The 21,334-nt window shown below is 36.5% G+C and overlaps 1 protein-coding gene and 1 pseudogene across 1 annotated transcript in view; one reads left to right on the top strand and one right to left on the bottom strand.

Annotated features, from left to right (window-relative positions):
- The window catches only part of CDH20 (cadherin 20), a 223,159-nt gene that overhangs the window by 63,606 nt on the left and 138,219 nt on the right, over positions 1 to 21,334 (top strand). The window lies entirely within an intron of this gene.
- On the bottom strand, positions 8,251 to 8,601 carry LOC106994536 (large ribosomal subunit protein eL30 pseudogene; annotated as a pseudogene).

Below are 21,334 nucleotides of genomic sequence, written 5' to 3'. Positions count from 1 at the left end.
CTTGCCACTATGTATGTTCCCGGGGACCATGAACTGTTTGGTTTCTATGCTGTACTGAGGCACCAGAGTCTCTGTGAAACTATCCAAAACCCCATATATAATGTGCTGCCAGTTACTCTAGTGGGAGAGGTAGGTATTGCTTCCATGGGCATCTAACCTAGGATATAAGAAACAGATTGCCCCAATCTCAGTATCTTCTGGATTCTTGGAGGTTGACTACTTCCCTAAGACTTTCTCTGGAACCCACCTACATCTCTGCCCTTCTTACTCCCCTTCCATCTATTTCCCATCCTTACCCAACCTCCCCATACTGAAGGAATATTTTATCTCATCCAGGAGAATAATTTTCTCTGCCTCATGAAGTTTCTTCCAGGCATTTTGCCCAGAGTCCTCCTGACCTGGCCCACCCGCTCCTGAGGCAACAAAGCACATTACTGCCTGCTGTAGCCCTGCAGCTCTGTGGAGTTTCTTGAGCATTCAAGGCCTTCCCAGGGCCTGGATACTCTCAGGGCTCCCTGACTGGCTCCTTCTAACCAATCCTGCCTCCATGTAGATGTCACTTCCCCAACCACCCTATGCAGCCACCCATCATCTTGCACTACCTTGCTTGTTACAGCTCATCGTTTTTATAGCCTTATCATAGCTCATCATTTTTTGTCTCTTTCTTGCTCATCTGTTTATTGTCTGCATTCCCTCTGGACTGTAAATTCCACGAGGACAGAGACTACGTCTGTCTTGTGGTTAAGAACATGAACTTTGGAGCCAGCCTGCCCGGGTTCTAATCTCAGCTCTGCCAGTTACTAGCTGTGTAATCTTAGGAAAGTTACTCAACCTCTGTGACTTAGTTTCCTCATCTGTAAAATGAGGGAAACACACCTCATAGCGTAATTATGAGAATTAAATGAGTCAATGCCTGGCACATAGTAAGTACCATAAAGTGTTTATTAAAAGAAGTATGTAGCATTTAGTATAATGTCTGAATCCTAAAAGATGCATGAAACGTTTTTGTTGAATGTAGGAATTAATACAAGAATGAATGAATGCTATAACTCCAAACAAATGTAGTCTTCCATCTGTGACTCACTTGCTCTGCTAGCTAAGTCAGAGTGCAACAAGATCAAGGCTATCAAGGCTATTTGTCTGAATCCTAACAAGGACAGCGTAACTTATGGCTTCATACCAATTAACTACATCCCTAGCCTGTGTAGACATCTAGCAATTGCACTGTGCTGTTCACAGGCTGTAATGAATGAGAGTCTTAATGGGTCAGTATTTGTCTGTCACAACTAGTATACGAATCATACATAGCACATGTCTTATTTACTCTAATTTTATAGTTTTATCTGCTTTGTAAATGACAGTTCTTGTTTCTAATCATCCTGTAAAAATTATGTAATTTGCCAACAATAATTCCAGAACCTGGAAGGAGTAATATCAATTTAATTACGGTCTTCTTAAAATAATTTATATACATATATATGTACATACTTACTCAAATAGCTGGTTATGATCAGGAGATCATAATTAGCAGATTAAATGATGAGCCAAGTATTTAAGGGATAATCTATGGGAGTGTCTAAAAACCTTTCTGCGGATCAGCATACTGACATTTTATTTTCAATGTGTAAAAACAACAAAAAAAGGAAAATATAGATATTTAAGAAGATATAAAAACGGTTCTTACAGATGAGTTATTATGAATTTAAGATGGTCTCCCCTATCTACAGAGCACAGGCCTTCTTGTTTTATTCATTTGTGCGCTTTGAGACTCCTGAGTATATACTTTTCTGTTAGCTTTGCTTTTCTCTGTCCACTCCAGGTCACTCTACAGGAATCAATGGCATAGTCAGCATGGCAGAGTCACAAAGAAGCATGGCCCCGTAAGAAAGAAGATTACACTAATACTAACAAATAGAAATGAGTTAGAAGGATGTATTTACTGTGGGAAGATCTAGCCTATATCACTATGTTCTGAGTGGCCAGCACAAGTCTCCCAGGGAGGACAGGGTGGTCCCCTTGACCCCACAAGGAAGGGAAAATTACTATTTACCTGGCCCAAACTTATCAGTTTTTGAGGAGCACAGAGTTGTCATGGGTAAATGAGAGTACCTTCATCTACCTGTTCATACAGTACATTTGAAGTTTAGTCAAGCATGAAAAATATGAAACTTTTATCCACATGACTAATAGAATGAAGACATAAGTCAGACACATTTTGCAGTGACCAATCTCTCAGACCCCGACTGCATAGTCATTCACTGCTAATTCACATCGGGTTTTCAGCGGGGTTCACAGAACACCAGTAATTGTCTGTACCCCACAGAGCAGGACGTCTGAGAAGTTTAGTGAATGTTCCTCACAGCAACATGTTCTATATTCCACCATTAATTCCACAAAGTACTCGAGTAGCATAACTTCTAATTTAACCTCTTCTTTTTGCTTTCCTTGGGTCTCATGTTTCAGTTTTAAAATCCATATAGCTAGAAGGCCACATATGGAAATGGTATCTCCCTGTTACACTTGATTTTGTGTCAATATCATGATTCATTTTATACATTGCTTCTCCAGCCCAAAATCCCATCATGTTTTGTTCAGCTCACTGGATCAAAAATACATCACCATATCATTTTCCCACTGGAAAACATACTACTGTCATTTTTTTTCATGGAAATCAGTCTTTAATATTTGTTCACTAATCTTCACCTCCCCCACCAATGCCTCTCTCCACCCCTGCCTAAAATTACTCATCATTCCAATAAGTTAATATATTGGAAGAGAAAAAATTTGGTTTCAGTCTCAGGGACCAATTTATGATCATCTTAAATCAGCCTCTTTTTAATTGATGAGTCTACTGCAAATTGCATACTTTGGTTTACTCTGTAAAAAATACAATTAAACTAAGGCAAAGCTGGTTCTGACTCATGTATAATGAAATGAAAACAGTATCATCATTAAGCACCAAATAAAGCCACTGATTCCGTGTATTATTCTGTCAGTTTTAATTGAATTGCATTTCCCCCTTTCAGTTCTTAATTATGCAGTTCATGCTGAATCTTTATTTTTATGCACAGAATGGGATAATGTTCTCTTCCTCCTTACCTTAGTGTCTAAAAATATAAGCCTATTGAGAACAGAAAAGTCTTTGTTGGTCTTAATTAAAGCAAAACACCTGCTTTTATCCTGGGAGTTGAATGTGTTGCTGTACTGTGAGATTGTTACCAAGTGAGGGGACAATAGGACTGCTTCCTGTTGCATGTCCACCTCCCTGACCTGTGGTCACAGCCTCTTTCCAAATTCTATCAGAAGAGGAAAACATCACACTATCTGGCAAAGGAGATCCATGGGGCCTCTCCAGCCTGCTAATGAGCATTAACTCTTGTCTAGACTGTCAGGTCTAGACAGAGCAAGGCAAAGTAGATACGGCTTAACTTGGGGGCAGATATGATTAGTGAGATAACAGTCAATCTGAAAATTCATTCTTTTCTTCAGTTAACTTGCAAAAGACCTAAAGGCAAAAGCAGGACTCTCCTCTCTGGTATGTGTCACATAACTGAGATTACGTGCAAGTGAAAATGAGCAAAGGGAGATGGAATGTCTATCAAAACTAGACTTGAAGGAGATCCTGCTACCACAGTGTAATTTCCGTAGTTGAAAAAGAGACAAAAGGGAACACAACCTCTACCCTCCTCTTGTTCCATAATTGGTCAGCTGTGTCAAAAGTGCTTCTGCCAGATTCAGGTAAATGCGTCACCCTAATACCTGCACGATTTTATTTCTAGGATTCAATTCACAGGAGGCAAACGTTCCTGTGTGAAGATATCAAGTGATAGTGTTAGGAAGTTATTCGTCTTGGACCATATAATAAAGGCTATCTTGGGATTGAGAACCAAAGAATGAGCTCTGGTCAGTCTTTGGTATCCCAGCGATATTCGATATAAACTGAAAGATTATTATCATTGGCTTGACACCCCAAATGACAAGGGCCTGACTCATAATAAGTATTTAGTGGGAAAGAGGAAGTGGCTGTTATTTAGACTTAACCTTAGAGTTGAGGGATTGGCCTCCTCGGGCTGAGAACATTTGATCTGATGCATTGAAGGGCTGGCCCTCCCTGGAATATCTCCTACCTCTGGCATATCAGACTATGCTCTCCGTGCAGCTGCATCTCCAGCATCCATGCTAATAGAGGACACTATCTTGGAATGAGAAGAGGCACTAATCATTCTCGTACTTATTTTACCCATGTTCAAACTCATCTGCCAATATTTCCTTGTGCAGTGTGCTGCAAAGCATTCTAATAAGCTTATTCCAGTTCCATCTTTTTTTAAATTCCCAACCTATCCTTTGATAAAAGTGAGGAGAGAAAGGAAAATGCCCAAGAAGTAAAAAAAGGGATTTAGGATGGGAAGAGGGAACTCACATTTATTGAGTTCTTTTATGTTACAGGCACAATTGGGTTCTATACATTAGTGACCAGTTTTTGTTGTTGTTGCTGTTGTTTTTACATCAATGATCAGGTGTGTGTGTGTGTGTGTGTGTTTACACACATATATTTATGTATAGGATAACAGGGAAACAAGATAAAGTGACTTAGATACTGGACAACCAAGGGTTAAATGTAAATGCTAGGACATGACTCTACATATTTATAATATCCCTGACTTCAGATTCTACAGTAATAGGTAGCTGGTAATTCTATAAATAATGTTGATTTTCCATGTTCATTGTTCCTAATGTTGTAGACTAATGCATATGCCATGGTAACATCTATTTCAAATCAATTTCCTACAAATGCCTTTCACAACTATTTTGTTTTTATTAATAAATTAAAACAGCATACTTGAGCAATGTATTTTTGTTCCATGCAAATTCACAGAGATCCAAAAAGATTATGAAGGAGATAAAATTTGCATTTACAAGAGACTCTCCTTCAGAAGGGTTTATGAAATTATTCTTTCACTATTCAAAATAGGAAACCATAAAACAAGGAGATTATAATAAATCCTTGGCAAAAATTCACATGAATACTGCCTGCCAACATTTTAATTAAGGATAATAGGTTGGCTTATCAAATATAATTGAGGGAATATTGACCGAAGTTGGGTTTGTCTAAGGGGCAGGCAACGGAACATGAGGTTCTAGTCACAGCCTCTCTCACATTTCCCCTTGACTCCCTTTGTAAAGAGACATTTTCCCTCACCTTGCCTTCTCAGACCTAGAAACAGATAAATTAAAGGTGCAGCTGGATCTGACAGCCAGGTTCTGTGGAAGTGGAAAGCATTCTGGTGCTGATGGAACTTTGCAAAGTTGGATACCAAAGGGACCCCCATGCCTCTGGGGATCCAGTAGGATTCTCGTGCCAGAGGAAGGCTCATTCTTCACCTTGGGTGTAACCTGGGCCTCAGCAAATTCTCTGATAAGATTTACTGAAATACTTCCAACTGCAGGACAACACAGATTTCCCCTGCCAGCACAAAGGAATAACTTTCCTGAGATCTAAAAACCAGCATATATTCAAGGGAAAAAAAAAAGGAAATTGACTAGCAAAACTACCTCATGAAATACATCTCTTGATTCCTTAATGTCATCCTCTTTATGAACCAGATTTTCTCATGGCCTAAACTACTCCCTGCTTGTAAATTAAGCACCATATGAATAACTTGCCTGATGGTATTACAGTGATCTAAGGTTAATGTTTAACTATTAACAGAAAATAGGATTCCAGGTACTATAACCTGGGAAGAGTACCATTAGGGCACCATTTAGAAAATTCTGTTTAAGTCTTATAATAAAGGAGCAACTTAACTGCTAGAGAAATTTGAGCCAATGAAGAAATTGATGTGAAAAGAATCTATCCCCTGGGCTGGGGTATTTTATGTTTCAATATTGAAACTTGAACATTTTTTTACACCAGAAAAGTTATTCTTAGTAGTTGGCAGGGTAAATCCATGTTATCGTGCATTCTGAAGCAGTTCAGCTGAATCTAATTAGAACATCTGCAGATTTATGCAGCTTTCTGTATATTAAAGTCCCAACCCTTGTGAAATAAATATTTCTCCTCAATCCTTTATTTTTACCCTTCTCAGGGTTAATCAGACTAATATGGTATAAATTTTAACAACCATTTTTATGATCTCAGGATGAATGGTGCAATACAAGTCTAAAATATCAAGATCTTATAAATAGTGTCAGTATGTACTGGCTTCAATGCCTTCCTCCTGGCCATCAATTTTGGCTTACAGAGAGGGAAACAATTATGAACTCAGTCACTTGCTTCTTTTTATTCATTTTTCAGAGATTTTCAAGGTGATCCATGCATTTCTGGGATGTTAAGGAGAACTTGTTTGGTCTTAATGTCTCTCAATAGAAAATTCATTGAATTATGTAGGCAATTAAGCAAAAGGTCAGTTTGGTTTTACCACTTAGACAAATTACTCAGACTCATGTAGAAAATGAGTGTTTTGCTAGAGTTATCTTTAAAATACTTCTTGGGAAACAAGGCTACCATGTTTCTTGGGTAACAGAACACCTAGATGCAGCACTTCACACTAGGACTTTTGTCTTAACTAGTCTTCTATGTTAGATCAGGCTCACCTCAGGCTGATGAATAATATCTACTTCAGTCATATAATACTTCAAGGTGTTACCAATTAGTCTTAAAATTTGTTGCATCTCAGGCTGAGAAGCATTGTAGCAAAAAGAGGCCTAATCCTGAAGTCAGAGAGCCCTGTGGCAGCAGCAGCTATATCACTGGTCAGCAGTGAACCACTGGCCAATAATCGCACTACCTAGAAGCTTAGAGAATTCATGAGCAAAGAAATACCATTTAACCCAGCAATCCCATTACTGGGTATATATCCAAAGGAGTATAAATCATTCTGTTACAATGATACATGCACACGTATGTTCACTGCAGCGCTATTCACCATAGCAAAGAGTTGGAATCAACACAAATGCCCATTCATGATAGACTGGATAAAGAAAATGTACATATATACAATGGAATACTATGCAGCCATAAAAAGGGATGAGATCATGTCCTCTGCAGGGACATGGATGGAGCTGGAAGCCATGATCCTCTGCAAACTAACACAGGAACAGAAAACCAAATACCACACGTTCTCACTTATAAGTAAGAGCTGAAGAATGAGAACACATGGACACAGGGAGGGCAAGAATGCACTACTGGAGTGGTGGAGGGCAAGGAGAGCATCAGGATAAATAGCTAATGTATGCGAGGCTTAATACCTATGATGGGTTGACAGGTGCAGCAAACCACTATGGCACACGTTTACCTATGTAACAAAACTGCGCCGGGCGCGGTGGCTCATGCCTGTAATCCCAGCACTTTGGGAGGCCGAGGCGGGCGGATCACAAGGTCAGGAGATCGAGACCACGGTGAAACCCCGTTTCTACTAAAAATACAAAAAATTAGCCGGGCGCGGTGGCGGGCGCCTGTAGTCCCAGCTACTCAGGAGGCTGAGGCAGGAGAATGGCGTGAACCCGGGAGGCGGAGCTTGCAGTGAGCCGAGATTGCGCCACTGCACTCCAGCCTGGGCGACAGAGCGAGACTCTGTCTCAAAAAAAAAAAACAAAACAAAACTGCACGTCCTGCACCTGGAACTTAAAATACAATTAAATTTTAAAAATAAACTACTAACAGAAGAGTCTATGATTCCAGAGTGAGGAGTAATGCATCTAATCAGAGAAAAACATGGTTTATTACTTAAAAACAAATAGGTATGTTTTGTCTTTGAATCTTGAATTTTAATTATTTGTTTTGAGAATAAAGGCCAATAACCCACCAAAATATAATAAGATCTGGTTAAGGAGGAAAACCCCTAGGGAAAGTTTTCAGCGGATTTCTTCAATATCATATTAAAGACTCTCACATATGGAAATCCAGAGTGGATCTCTAGGGAGCAATGAAATTCCACATCATGATATAAGGCAAGTTATTGAAAATGCTGTATGAAATCTTGGTTCTGTCACCTAAAATACAATAATAATTCATGGGTAAAATAAGGATTTACCCAGCAATTTTAAAGATTAAATAAAATAATGTGGGTAACTAGTACATGCTCAATAAATGAGAGCTGAGATACAGAGACGGGACCTTTAAAAATGGAGCATGAAAAAAGAGACCCTTTTCCTTGGCAGTTAAAAAACGGAACATTTGTTTAATTAAAAAAAATTGTCAACTTTTTTTTTAGCAAGCTCTGGCAAATTTTATTAAAGGGAAATTTTGCATGGTTTATTTTTCATCAGTCTGTTCTGGCATGCTTCTAATGATGTCAGAATCACCTGGATCAATGATAGCCAGTGTGTCTACTCTGTAATATTTTCCTCATGCTGTGCCCTGTTCAATATTATTGCCACTGTAGTGATGGGCACCAGTTTTGACCAACATTGCACAGTACTCTATTTCTGATTTCTTCAAAGTTGGACACTTGTTAAAGAGAATAACCAATTTCGCTTTGCCCTGTCTGATCATCTTCAGAGTCTGCTTGTACTCCAGCACGTGCTTTTCACTTTTTATAACAAGTTAGAGCCTAGAACTGATAACTTCAGCGACTTTTTTGTCTTCTTTGCAGCCACCATCTTTCTGCCTTAGGTGCGGGACGGCCTCCAACCAAGAGTTGCTGTTAAGATGGCCCGGCAGCGAGACAGGCCATTGTCAACTCTTAAAAGACTGTTATAGGGTTGGGTTCGGTGGCTCATGCCTTTGATCTCAGCACTCTGCAAAGCCAAAGTGAAAGAAAGCTTGAGGCCAGGAGTCTTGAGACCAGCCTGGGCAATATAGCAAGACTCCCATCTCTAAAAAATAAAAATAAAACCTAAAAATTAGCAGTGGTAGGCCAGGCGACTCCAGGGGACTGAGGCGGGAGGATTGCTTCAGCCCAGGAGTTTGAGACTGCAGTGAGTTATGATTACGCCACTGCACTCCAGGCTGGGTGACAGAGCAAGACCCTATCTCTAAATAATTAAATAAAATAAATTTTAAAAGACTATTATAAACAAATTCCATCAGGTTCTTCCTGTCAATCAATGCTTTAAAGCAGTGGTTCTCAAAGTGTAGAGCCTGGACCAATGTCAGCGGTATCATTTGGGAACTTGTTAAAATGCAAATTCTTGGGGCCCAAGGCCTACAGAATCAGAAACTTCTAGGATGAGACTCAGAAGCCTGTGTTAACAAGCCTTCCAGAGGACTATGCTGCATGCTTAAGGTTGAGAAGCACTGTGTTAAGCCCTCCTTCAAATATCAGTGTAACTTCAAGGCTTCCACTGTCTCAAGGGTCTTGCAGAAGGTCCCTTCTTTGTCTGTCAGGATGTGCAGATTCCTACTAGATTTGCTGAACAATCTGAGTCTCCACTTCCTCCTTCTTGGCATTCATCTCCTGCTCTTTATTCAGGACTAATTGATGTTCACACTGGCCAATTAGTCAATGCTACAATTCAAATGGCCCCAGCTGTATCCAGAATTAACATGAAAGCTTTCCTAAAATATTTGAGTGGATTTAAAAAAAAAAAAATCACAGATTTTCCTTTTCAAAACAAGCATTTGGGCCTATTTTTGTTCAAGTATGAAGGTGAATTTTTCATGTATTATTTCCTCAATATAATTATTTTATGTTTGTTAAATACAGAGACTGCTAAAAACTCATTTGTTGAGACTTCCACAAGTTGATAAAGAATAGGATAAAAGCAAACGTACATCTTCATTATTTAACTACCCTAACCTGCTTATCAATCTCATCTTTCATTTGTTCATTCTACAAATATGCATCAAGCACCTATTATGTGCCAGGCACTGTTCTAGGTATGAAGGCTTCAACCATAAACAAGACAGATGGGGTGAGACTGGACAGATTGGAGGGGAGTCTCTTCCTGCTACAGCCTGCATTGTAGTGGAGGACAGAACACTATAAAGAAATCAACAAATTAACAAGTACAATAATTACAGGATGTATTAAATATTCTGCAAGATAGAAACAGGATAACATGATAGAATCCCTGGAAGGGGTGGCTTCCTTAGACAGGGCGGTTGAGAAAGGTGTCTTTAGGGAGATTATATCTGAACTTAGTCCTAGAGATTGAAAGGAGCTACTTAAACGAAGAGGTGGAGAAAAGTGGAGGAATTCAGGCAGAGGATTATACAGCAAGCAACAGTTTTGTACTTTTTGAAACATGAAAGAAAGCCATAGTAAGTCCGCAGGAAAGAGTGTTGGGGAAACATCATTAAAAACAAAATCTCCTCCCAACACAGAAAACCTCTCTACAGACTAGAAGAGAAAGAAAGTCATCTTATTACTGAAAAAGCTTTGAATAAGAATATGATACCTATCACAGATAATCCATCAAGAGATTCCAAAGTTCAAAAGACATCTCATCCTCTTACCATGTGGAACATACTTGTCATCAAGATAAACAATAACTAGTTCTCAAGTAAGAGGACTTGGCAACACCATTTGTCACACATAGCTCTTCCTAAATTTACTTGGTAGTTGAGGTGACCATCTGTGTTAACTACTGGCTTTATTCCACAGAAAAATAAACTTCTCTTTATGACAAGAGATAGTTTTGCAACTTGGAGCGAGGCACCTGCCCTCCCACAGAAATGGAGAAATAGGGGCACTATCTTCCTTGATTCCATTTGAAAGAGATGGCTCCCATGTCCTTGAGAAAGATATGCCTGGGTCTAAAACTGGCCAGAGGCTTATTTAGCTTTCAAAAAGATTTACATTATATTTCACAGAGACAGAGAAAGAAGTTAACAATTACAAGTTTTCTAAGTAAATGTTCTCAGAATAAGAGGTTGGGGCGGGGGAATTCCTTCTATTTTCAACAAGAATTAAGCCTCTTAATTTTAAATTGTCTTGGCCCTTACAAAAGGCATGAATTAAAGTAACAGGAAATTATGTAGGATCTTAGAAGAGTTTACCTTTTACCCTCAGAGAAATGGAAACCCACTGCAGGTTTGTAACATGATCAAATTTATATCTTTAACAAGACATTTAGCCCCAGACAGAATGTACTGAGAAGGACACAACATCGCTTTTGTGATAATTCTTGTTAAAAATGCATAACCCAATCCAGTCATAGAAAACAACAGAGGAACCTAAACTAGGGAGCATTCTATAAACGAACTGACCAGTACTTTTAACAAATGTCAATGTTATGAAAGGAAGACTAAAGATCTGTCACAAATTGAAGGCCACTAAAGAGATATGACAAGCAAATGTAATGTGGGTCACTGGATTGTATCCTGGACCAGAAACATTAAAAACTGGTGAAAACTGAATAAGACCTGTAGCTTAGTTAATAGTATTACATTAATGTTAATTTCCCGCTTTCCAAAATTGGTTATATATGTAAGATGTTAAAATTAGGAGAAGCTGGATGAAGAATATATGAGAACTCTCTGCACTATTTTTGTAACTTTTTTATAAATATAAAATCATTTCAAAATAAAAAAATTTTAAAGTGAAAGAGTTTTAAAAACATTTTAAAATATCATTTAGGATACTGAGTTAATAAATTATTAACGGGGGAAATAGAAATGGGGAGGCCAGATAGGAGGCTAATGAAAAAAATTTGGTAAGAAATAAGAGTTCGAAGATGGTGGCAGCAAAGATGGAAAAAATTAAGAATCAAGATTCATTTTGGGTTCAGAACTGACAGTACTGGGGTATCTATTGAGTGTGAGAACTGAAGGTCAAAGGTAGTTTCTAGAACTTTGCATAAGTAACTGTTGGAATGTTGCCATTTTTTCAAACAGAAGGAACTAAGAGAGGCATAAGGTTTTAGGCTAGATGATCTCTGGTTTCAACCTCTCCTCTACAATGTTATATCACAAATCCAGCTCCGAGTGAGCAGTGAGCACTGATCAATGTTATAATGAACGATATATGATTTTAACACTATTCTTCATAGAGGTGGCCACAGACACTTCAAATCCCACTTTAGACCTGTGTACAAGCTACAACCATCAAGTTAACTAGTCTAAGACTTGTTTCTTACCAGCATTTAGTTTTAGATTGATTTTGCTTTTCCTCCTCTCACCCCATTACTTTAGACAGCAAACTAGTCAGCAACAAGGAGTTAATCAGAACCCTGGCTAAACCTTTTGATCCTCTTAATTTAGTCAACTGTGGAAGCCAAAAAAAAAAAAAGGAAAGAAAGAAAACAAAAAACCCACCACCATTTTTTTTACTCAAAAAGTCAAATTGCATTATGTGGACTTACAGATTCTCTAATTTTAACTAAACGAAACTTCACAAAATTGACAAGTAGGATAAAAGAGAATACTAATACAAAAGAAAGACAGACCACATCTTTTTAATTCCAGCATCAGCTCCTTATCTGCCACACTACAACTTAAAAGCAAGCACAAATTTAATCATAAAAAGTAGTAGCATCTGACTCCATATTTTTAAAAGAGTAAATAATTACAACGTACCCCTTCCAGGTAAGGATGACTTTTTACAGAAACTGAAAATGTCTTTACTTTTGAAAAGAAGTCTATGCTATGCCTCCAACCCATTCTGAGCATTTTTGAACTGGTTGCTTAGAAATGTTTCCATTAATACATGATTTTGCCATCATAAAACATGCAAGTCTTCCAGACGGTTCTCACTGTGGAGAAGGGAGGTCCCCACAGCGTCTCCGTGCCCCCACCCTGCATCCTCATCTCCACTCCTCCAGAGACTTTAGGACCCTGACTTTTAAGGGGACAGGCAACTGTTTCTGTCTTTGCTGGCCCGAGCCTGGGACAGGCTCCTTCAGTATGGTCCTGTGGCAGTCCTCGGGAAAGGATGGCACATCTCAGCAGACCCTTCCACGGGACATTTGGACTCAGAACTCACACCGTTTGGATTCACAAAGTGGTCCGGACACCTTGCCAGCTCTGCGACCTTAGACAAGTTGTGTATCTCCTTGAGCCCCAGTTTTCATTAGAAAGTGGGGATGGATATAATGCCTCCACATAGTAGTGAGAGGATCTCAGAAGCCAGGGAATATAAAGCTTTTAAGACAAAGCTTAATGAAGGTTGGCAACTGTTAAACTAAATTAAAATTGCGCCTGAGGATGCCCCTGTCCTGAATCCTTAAGTAATGAACCGCAACCTAACATAGTACATTAACTAAACCCTAACTCTGGAGTTTACTCAAGTAACACATATTAATAGCTGGTCTCAGTCAATCACAGATCACAGTAGCTGAGCGCCAACCAATCATAGCCAGCTGATTCGAATTAGGCAAAACACCAAGCTGTTGCCTATTAAGCTGTCCCTGTGACTTCCATTTTCTGTCCATAAGTGTCTGACCACAATGCAGCCGGGGAATTCTTTGAACCTTTTCTGGTTCTGAGAACCAGGCGCTACAATCTTATTTATGATTTTTAAATTGTAAACAAAAGCCAATTCAGATAATGAAAGTAAATTTGTTGTAATTTTGCCTTTTGACACTACTATTGTCCTACTATGTTTCCTAGAGGCAGGGAGCTCCTTAGTTTTTGGTTTCTGAATTGACCTGTCCTGGGTCAACCACTGTGTTCTCCTTAGTTCAAGCATGAGCCATTTCTAAAACACACAAATCTCCTAACATGAGCACATTAAACTGAATAGAAAATATTTTAAAATAATAGCAAAATGTAATGACAGTATCAAGAAGAGCTCAGCTATCCTAGTAATGAATGTGCAATAAAGCTTACGACCTACCACTTTTATCTATGAAATTTGAAATTTTAAAAAATACATGTAAAACATATTAAATACATATGTACAAGTATTAGTAAGGTGAAGCAAAATAAGCATTTGTATATGCTTCTAGTGAAACTGTAAATTAGTGCAGCCTTCGCAGAACCCCAAATCAATTTGACCCAACAATTTTGCTTGAGGAAGTAATGCCATTTTCTTCCTTCTAGATAGCAGAACACATTATAAGGCTATAATAATTAAAACAGTATATGATTTAAACAGAGATATGATCTTTTGATATATTGATATTTAAAATCAGTGGCAAATGATGGAATGGAAAATAAATGGTTTAAAAACAACTAAATATTATGTGGAAACAGCATGAATTTGGATCCCCTCCTCTTACCATCAAGCAAAAACAAAATTCAAGTGGATTAAATATCTCAACATAATAGCCCTAGAAGGAAACACATGTAAGTATTTTTATAATCTTTGAAAGGAGAAGGCCTTTCTCAGCATAGGCATAAGACCTAGAATTCATGAAGAAAATGACTGAATTTGTACTACAATTAAAAATATGTATATGGCAAGAACGGCCATAATAAAAAAAAATCAAAAAATAATAGATATTGGCACGGATGTGGTGAAAAGGGAACACTCTACACTGCTGGTGAGAATGTAAACTAGTATAGCCCCTACGGAAAACACTGTGGAGATTTCTTAAAGAACTAAAAGTAGAACTACCATTTGATCCAGCAATCCCACTACTGGGTATCTACCCAGAGGAAATGAAGTCATTATATGAAAAACATACTTGCACACGCATATTTATATCAGTACAATTCACAATTGCAAAAATGTGGAACCAACACAAATGTGCATCAATCAATGAGTGGATAAAGAAACTGTGATGTGATATATATATGATATATACGTGTATATATATGATATATATGTGAGATACATATGTACACGCGTGCACACGCGCGCACGCACACACACACACTATGGAACACTACTCAGCCATAGAAAGGAATGAGTTAATGGCATTTGCAGCAAACTGGATGGGATTGGAGACTATTATTCTAAGGGAAGTAATTCAGGAATGGAAAATCAAATATCATATCTGGGAACTAAGCTATGACCATGCAAAAGCATAAGAATGATACAATGCACTTTGGGACTTGGGTGGAGAGGGAAGTTGTGGGAAGGGGTAAGGGAAAAAAGACTACAAATTGGGGTCAATGTATACTGCTCGGGTGATGGGTGCAGCAAAATCTCACAAATCACCACTAAAGAACTTACTCATGTAACCAAATACCACCTGTTCCCCAAAAACCTATGGAAATAAAAAATTTTAAAAATAATTTTAAACAGTGAAAAAATGAAAAAAACACATTTGTGGCAAAAAAAAAAAAAAAAAAAAAAAAAGCACCATAAGTAAAACTGAAAGATACATGATGGATTGAAAGAACACATTTGCCAGACATAGAAAACAAAGAGTTAAAAGTTTCCATAAATCAGTTAAAAAGATACAACTTAATAGAAAAATATATACATAATTCAAAGAGAAAATTCACTGAAATGGAAATACAAATGGACATAAACATTGAAAAGATTATCAGTTTTTAAAATTATTATGGCAATATAAATTAAGCAACATAGGCTGCTTACAAGGTTGGCAAAATTTTGTTATGTTAAAGAAAGTGCAGAAAAATGGAAATTCGCACTGCTGTTGAGGGTGTAAATTGGTACAACCTTTTAACAACAATTTGGAAATATTTATCAAAATTAAAAAGTCACACATCTTGTTACTCTTCTAGGAAGCTATACTATATAAATACTCAACATGTACACAGATATATGTCCAAAAAAGATTACAACAGGTTTTGTTTATAATAAATAAAAAAACAAACAAAAAGAAATAGTCCGACAACCCATCTGCTGGAGAAGCATGGGTGGAGCAAAGACACAGTGATTCAGCTGAAACGGGGTGTAGCATCAAAAAAGATTTTAAATAGCAATTGAAAAAATAAAAATAGCCCAAACGTTATAATCAAGATATTAAATAGTTCATCTATAATAAAATACATTACAGGCATTAAAAATGATGCTTTTAAATATTTACTTAAATAGGAAAAGATTCATGGTATACCAGTTAGAATGAGGCTATGATATCATATGTTGCGTATGACCCATATTTGCAACATACATACTCCAAGGAAGGATACACACCAGTATGTGAACAATGGATATCTCTGAGTGGGGTAGGAAAGAGGTTACAAGGTAGTTTAATTTATACTTTATGTTTGTATTTTCCAATTTCTTCAATAGTCACAATTAACTTTTGTAATTAAGAAAGTGAAAGTTTAACAACAAAAAAAAGTGAAGTCAGGAGAGGGAGACAAATCCCTGAACTAAAGCAGAGTACTTACTTTATCTTTCTCCGCAAACCCCAACTACCTAAAATGAAATGCTTTATGTTTATTTTACACATGCAAATACAAAATGTTTTAATTTCATCTTCAAAGCATCCACTCCACCATCCACATCTGCATCTGTTAATCTCTTATTTTGGGGTTTCAGAATTCATATGGTGGGATTTATGAAATCCACATTCTGCCGTCAATCTTCACACTAGGGGTTTTAGAAAATAGCATGAATGAAATGTGCTAACCCTGGCCTTGGAATGCAGTCATTCTAGAAAGTATATTTATTTTTTATTTTTTTAACCAAAGAATCAATAGATGTTTCAGCTGCTATATAGAAAAATATTTGCTTTCAATATGAAAGCTCAGCTGCAATGGGAAGAAAATATAATGCATTGTAAGAAAAGTTTAAAGTTATAAATTTGTGTGGCCATGCATAAAAACTCCTAAAAACTGTGACCATCCAAGGGTTTCTTTCTGAATGGGTCTTTTATTCCAATGAGTTGGCACAGTGAAAGATGCACTGCATTGTTCTGACATCACACCAGGGTGAAAACACACAGTTCTGTTGACATCAATACAATGCACTACAATATATTTTTTATATCCTCTGTAGGTGTTCTGAAAGGACCCTATTGGTGGAAATGTTAAAAAAAAAATTACGGGAAAATCCCTGCAATGAATAGAGTACTAAAGCATTTCAATTTCCTAGGAAAAACTGGAGTCTACTTAAAAATGTGATGGTAACATGAAGCATACAAATGGAGATAAATTTTCAAAGGGAACATACAAAACACTTTTCCTGTTTCACAGTTTATCATGCAAATTCCATACATCTTAGTATAATGCAGTATGCATAAGAAAATTAGTTTGTCAGGAAACCTGTTCATAATACACCTCAGTAGATCAAGAGAAACGTAATTTTGATGTAGACATAATTTTATTTCTCACTCTGTTCTGTTGTTTTCATGCTTTCTGGTCTTAATCAAAATTGTCTTTTATTTGAATTCTTATGAATGAGTCTTCTTGTAGACTGCATGGTCCCTCCATTGTATTTTAGAAACTAAAAAATAAAGAATTGCCAAATGTTGATGTGGCTGGCACTACAGATAGCAAGAAATGAAATAAAACCAGTGGGAAGCCAGACAAGTAAGGGACAGATGCAAAGTGTGGACTCTAAGGGGTCTTGGATACTGAATATTCAAGTATAAGATCTCAGAGTCTCGTGACATGCAGCTTGATTCAGAAATGAGAGAAGAACAAGAGAAGCTACTCAGCAAAACAAATTCATCTCAGCCACGTGAATGTATTCGTCTCCTATGACCCTCACATTGTGCAAGACAGTAGCTTCAAAAGAACTCAATGAATTAGGGCACTTCATCATTTTCTAGTTTAATTAGATTTTTCATAGATATTAATTGAAAACAGTATACTATAGTGTGCTCAAATTAATGTAGCCTCCACTGTATACAAGTGTCAAAATGAGTAATTTGGGATTCTCTATGCAAGCATTTGCTTTATTATATGAGCATATCTGTATAGTATAATAATCCATATAGTATAGTAATTCTGTCTAAAAATGTGGAGAACACCTAAAATAAAGGCATGAATGAGACAAATCTTTAATGAAAGCATTTTATAGAAACCAATTTAAGTTTTAAGTTGATTAATGTACATGATTGTCAGAGAAGGCAAGAATTTTTTTCAGTTTATTTTAAAAATTATTAAGAATTTTAAATATTCATAATTGGATAGAATATAAATAATACAAAATTAACTATTTTAATTATTTTCAAGTGTACAATTTTGTGGCATTAAGTACATTTTTACTGTTGGGCAAACATCACCACCATCCATCTCCAGAACTTTGTATTTCCAAACTGAAACTCCATATCCATTAAATAACAACTCCCTACAGTAAGAAATTCTAAATGCAGGAATAATATCAACATGTATACAATGACATCATGTGCAAGTCAAAGTTAAAATAATAAGAAAAGGTTTTGATGTGATGTGTTTCCCCAACTACATATGTAACCTCTTTTGTGATATTTTCCTATATTCTAGCATTTTTATTCACTGGTACTATCATTCACTGTATATTTATCATCTAATTAGCTCCCTATTTTCAATTAACCCCCAACATACATACCAGAAAATATCATCGTCATTTATCATCTGAGTCCAACGGGTCCTTTTTTTAAATATATATTTTAAGGCATTTTACAAATAATTTATGGAACAATAAAGAGATAACGAAAAGCTTATTTAAAATTTCATAAGAAGTTAAACATAGCAAACCTCACTGGGTCAAGTAAATGCTGGAGCACAGGCAATGTAAAGGATGAAATAGCACTGTCACACACTTTGGTGAGTCCCATCACAAAATATTGGTGGACTGGATCGAATCCTTCCTGACTGAATGACAAACTGAATGAAAACACCACATTTTCTTTTGTGCCCCTAGAAATGTATTGTTCACTCACCTTTTCTTGGAGAAAATTCATGCAGAATATCACCCTCTGAAAAATCATCTCAAATTTTGCACATATGATTAATTTCAACATCATCACTCAAAAGTAGAATGCTACTCTCCGCCTCTTTGCATGTATGCTTTGATTCATCTTAAATTTTGAACCAGATTTATCTATCTCTTTCCTTTATCATTTTGGGCAGAAAACATAAACTCTGAAATTCTTCACTGTTTTTAATGGAAGCTAAAAGCAGACCACAAAGATGGTGTCTTCCATCTCCTCTTATACTACTCTTAAAAGATGATATAATACTTTGGGCAGTATAATTAGAAAGCTGAAGAATTAATAATATATTATTCTTCAGCCTCAAATTTAGGGAATTCCATGATTCTTATGTCTTATTATTTTAGTCTGCTTAGCCTAATTGTTAATAATTGATGAGCAATGATGAAATAATTCCTAAGATCATGTACTAGCACAATGTTCCAAGATGTAAAAAATAATAATATTAAGATCGCTGTAAGAACTCATTATGTATCTTGGATTTTCAAAAGAGTTTAATGGGCCTATATAGTAAGTGCAAGATTTAATTTTTTTTGTTTAAAGTAATAGTAAATTTTCTCTTTGTTCTTTGGAAGGCTTTGAAGAAATAATAAAGTATCAGTCCTTACAAATAGTTAAAGCCATTTTTAAAAATTTCAAATGCAAATCAGATCCAATGGGCCTTAATGGCATACCAATGACATAGATTGATTTTAGAACTAAATTTTGTATCACTAACATGGGAAAACCAATAACATTTGCCATTTCGGTTAGGATTATGTCCGTTTATATACTCCACCTAAAGTGACAATGGTTTTAACAGATATATTTCTCACAGAAAAGTAGTCCAGAGAGAGACAGTCGAACCTTAGAAATGGCAGCATCATGGCCACTAGGGACAAGTATCCTTCTACTTTTCTGCTCTGTCATTCTTAGCATGAGTCTTTTTTTTCTCAAGATTGCCTCATTATCCAATTCAGCTTTTGTTGCTCCAGCCATCTCATCTATATGACAGGCAGGAAGGAAAAATGGGCCTAGGGAAGAAAGTGTGCACGTCCTAGATTAAGCAGCGTCCTGTGAGCATTTTTACCAGGTGTCACCTATGGCATTTCTGCTTATCTCACTGGCCAGGACAAAGACACATGACCACACCTAGGTACAAGGAAGGCTAGGCCTTATAGTGTTTTAGCTGGTACACTGCCACTACCAATAATAAAGAGATTCTTTAGGAAAGAAGCAGCAAATAATGGATATTGGGTGGCAAAAATAGTTTATGCTACAACTACCAAAAACAGAAGATGACTACAAACACATACAAGAAAAACAAACTATTATTAAACTATAGATATATATAGTTAATAACTAAAGTTCAAAGCCTAAAATCTTCTCACATTCGGTTTAAAAGGGAAAATATAAAGCACCAGAAAAATATTAAAAATCTTCTCTTTGACCTCAATCAAAAGCACTGAAGGAGAAAATAAATCTTTTCCTTCAGTGATTTGATAATTTAGTGATTTAGTATTATTTAATGTCATATTCATGTAACATGTAAAAATCACTTTCTAAATGACCAGTGGTATGCAGCTCACATTTAGGGAAAGTCTGGCTTTCACAAATAAATCATGAAAGGAGGTAAGATTATAGAGGTAAAATGAGGGTAAGGGATGATAAAAGAATTAGGTGCTAAATCAAAAAATTCTAAATTAAAATTTTGGAATTTTTACCTGTAAGGGTATTTAGACATTATCCAGCCATAGAATCATAATCTCACTGTTTACTGCAGCACTATTCACAATAGCCAAGATAGGGAATGAACCTAAGTGTCCATCAATGAATGAATGAAGAAAATATGTGCATATATACAACAGAATAGTATTCAGTCATAAAAAAAGAGTGAAATCTTGTAATTTGCAACAACACGGATGGAACTGGAGGACATTGTGTTAAATGAAATAAGCCCGGCACAAAAAGAAACATACTGTATGTTCTTACTCAGATGTGGGAGCTAATTTAAAAAAAAAAATTGAATTCATGGAGATAGGGAGTAGAATGATGGGTACCAGTGGCTGGGAAGGGTAGTGTGGAGGGGGCAGATAGATTGGCTAATGGGTACAAATACAGTTAGACAGAAGGAGTAAGATCTACTGTTTGGTAGCAAAATAGTGTGACTATAGTCAACAATAATTTTATTGTATATTTCAAAATAACTAAGAGTAGAATTGCAATGTTCCTAACACAAATAAATTATAAATACTTGAGGTGGATGGGTACCTCAGTTACACACACATGCAGTTACACGGCATATGCTTGTATCAAAATATCACATGTACCTCATAAATATGTATAACTATTATATATCCATAACTAAAAATTAAAAATCTAAAACAGTTGTTCTGATTTTCTTAAAATTATGTCAGGTTGACTTGAAATAATCATAATAAAAATGACAAAAATTAAGACAATAAAGAATATCATAAGTTAAAAAGCAACAACAAAAAGTATCATAACCTTATAAAGTTGAAATTTATTTTACAGGTAATGTTGTCCATTGAATAGAACAATTCTTTGGAACCTAGTTATTTAAGCACTGTTTCAACCTTTTCCATGAGAATAAAATCAGTAACAGGCAACCAATTCCATTTTAAAACATTTCTAATCCTAAAAATGCTTCCTTATATGCATTTAAATAAAT

Source organism: Macaca mulatta, chromosome 18, assembly GCF_049350105.2.
Source record: "Macaca mulatta isolate MMU2019108-1 chromosome 18, T2T-MMU8v2.0, whole genome shotgun sequence".
NCBI lineage: Eukaryota > Metazoa > Chordata > Mammalia > Primates > Cercopithecidae > Macaca > Macaca mulatta.
This window is presented reverse-complemented; position numbering and strand designations above follow the sequence as displayed.